At 44.7% G+C, this 2,769-nt stretch overlaps 1 pseudogene; it reads right to left on the minus strand.

Moving 5' to 3' along the window:
- Nucleotides 1-489: 489 nt before the first annotated feature.
- On the minus strand, nucleotides 490-1,446 carry LOC144119704 (uncharacterized; annotated as a pseudogene).
- Between the last annotated feature and the right edge of the window lie 1,323 nt (nucleotides 1,447-2,769).

Genomic DNA, 2,769 nt, shown 5'->3' on the forward strand with positions numbered 1-2,769 from the left:
GATTAAATGTGAATAAAAATCAAGCATTATAGAGCTTGCCACAGTTCCTGAACCCAGAGAGCTCCAGTCAATTTCTGGAAAGTTAAAATCTCCTGCCATTAGTATCCTGCTGCCAGACATATGCTTTAACATGTAATCAAACAAGGGATCTAGGTACGATTTTTTTTGCGTTTGGTGGCCGATAAACAGCGCCAACGTGCGCGATACCATTTGTCAGATAAATCTTACACCAAACTGCTTCAACTGTTGGAACGTCCGGCATGACTGAATATTTTATGTCACCTTTAATAAGCATAGCGACGCCCCCTCCTTTTGATTCTCTGTCTTTTCTTACAATTGTGTAGCCCGGCGGCACAATTTCACGGTCTGAAATGTTTTTGTGTAACCATGCCTCTGTAAATGCGACAATATCGGGTTTAAAGGCCAGCACAACAGCTTCAAGTTCATGTGTTTTATTTGTAATACTGCGTGCATTTAAGTTGTGTACAGTTATTGACGTTTGCTCCTGGTGATTCGCTTTCCAGTGTTGTTTTGATCTTCGTTTTTTGGCTTAACTGGAACAATGTCACTGCTCTTACTATCCCACCTGAAGAGCTGACCATTTATTTTCACTTTGTCATATACAAGAGATACTTTTTCTTTTCTATCACGGTGTTCTTTAGTGCGGTCTCATAATTTTTTCCTAACATTCCTGACAGCAAGCGAAAAATTTTCTCGAATGGAGAAGCCGTAATCTTTTAGTTTAGAACATTGTTTAAAAATGCTAAGTTTGTCTCGGTAGTCAAGAAACTTCAAGATTATAGGCCTAGGTCTAGTTTCGTTGTCTTTACTTGGTCTGCGCAGACGATGAATTTTTTCAATGTCTGTCTTTGTAATTCCAAGTATATCCTCAAAGACCGTTTTCGTGACAGTTTCATGCAAAGTGTCGGTAGTTTCATCCTCCTGCTCCTTAACACCATAAATGATTAGATTAGAGCGACGGCTTCTGTTCTCAAGCTCATCAATTTTGCTGGTCATGGTAGCAAGGTTACGTTCTAATTCCGCAACTTTCCTGGCGCACTCCGTGACTTCAGTTTCAAGCCCACTAATTTTTTCAAGCTTCTTTTCTATTGCAGTAAGCTTCTGGTTGGTTACAGCTTTACCTTTCTTAATTTCCTGGATGTCTTCAACAATTATCTTTAGCTGTTCAGCAATCGTTTGGTCAATAGGGCCGGGAATTTCTTCGATATCACCGCCAAGCAAAAGCTGATATCGGAGCGACACAATCACATTCAAGAGCAATTCACAAAGCGGCTGTCGGCACGGCAGCAACAGTAAGCAGACGTTGTTACTTCTAAATGATTTCTCGTAACGTTTGCTCACCTGTGCGAAAAATGCGAACGGGTTGGTGGCGCTCATCTTGGCGTTGCCGCCAAGGTAGATGTACACTGGTAGCGAAGGCTCCATAGACGCCCATTGGTCCAAAAAATGGCGGCTCGTGGGCACTCCAGCGCCCCCTGGAGTTTGGAGGGCAAACTACGCAAACGTGACGTAAAATGACATCACGCATACGTATGCTTTGGCGCGAATTATAAAGCGGTCTTTCTGTAGAATCCGCGTTTTCGAGCCCGTACCTCTCGAAGGTTGCTGCCTTTCAGCGCGCCCCAACCTTTGCCAGTCAAATGTGCTCGCCTTGTGTGCTCGAGTTCCTGCTAGTTATGGCCTTGTTAATGTGCAATTGGGAACGCAATGAAAGTGACTGGTAAAGGAGGGGCAGCATAGAAAGGCAGCAACACTTCCAGACACTGGCGTGGCCGGGTTAGCCGGGTATCGAAACAAGGCCTGCAAAGACGCGCTGTAATGCACCGCACACTCATGAATAGGGGGCAGGTCAAGAGTGTTGCAAAAATACAAAGTTTGCCAGGTTTTAATAAAATGACTTACCTCTTTCATAAAACAAGGTGCTAATATATTTTTTCTTTTCTATTGGCAGATTACATTCCAATTTTGTAGCTTTATCATTTCTTTATATGAGTGTTTTGCCCCCCATCCTCTGGTTGTGCTGCAGTCGCGCTAAACCACTTTTCGGCCCAGCCTTCGCCACCACTTTAAATCCGCCTTGTTGCCGCCGCGCCCACTGCCGAAGGATCCGGCGAAGCCGCATTTTATACTGGATGGTCCTGATGTCCGTGTCGATGCGTTTGTGGTTTCCGTTGATAGCCGCGTGGTGCCATACGAGATATGATAGTCGCGCTGGTGAAAAGTGGCGGGTCGAAACGCTGGGATCCCTTCATCGCCTCCAGTAGTCCGAAGAATGTTCACTGACGCTTGATATGCCGATGGCGGCGCCTCTGGTAGCAGCAGCAATCCAAGAAAAACCTGTGCGAAAAATTCGAACGGGTTGGTGACGCTCATCTTGGCGTTGCCGCCGTGCCCACTGCGGTATCAATGATTTTCGGCCAGGACATGTGTTGAGAAAAACGAAGACTGGTCGAGGTATTTGAACTCAGTTGCTCTTTCTAAATCCTGACCGTGAAAAGAGTACGTGAAAAGTGAAGATGGGCTTTTGGAAAAGGACGTAGCAACTATTTTAGAGAAATTCATGTTCATTTGCCAGTACATACATCACCTATAAAATGTAACAAATGGGTCGTTAGAGCAATGCATGGTCAAGTGGCGTGTTAATGTTGTGGTAGTGGACGCAATCATCCTCGTGAAGACGCATTTTAACCGACACGTAACGTGACAGATTTTCAATATTTAACAAGAAAATAAGCGGACCTTTGACAC

This window comes from Amblyomma americanum, chromosome 2 (genome assembly GCF_052857255.1).
Source record: "Amblyomma americanum isolate KBUSLIRL-KWMA chromosome 2, ASM5285725v1, whole genome shotgun sequence".
Classification (NCBI taxonomy): Eukaryota; Metazoa; Arthropoda; class Arachnida; order Ixodida; family Ixodidae; genus Amblyomma; species Amblyomma americanum.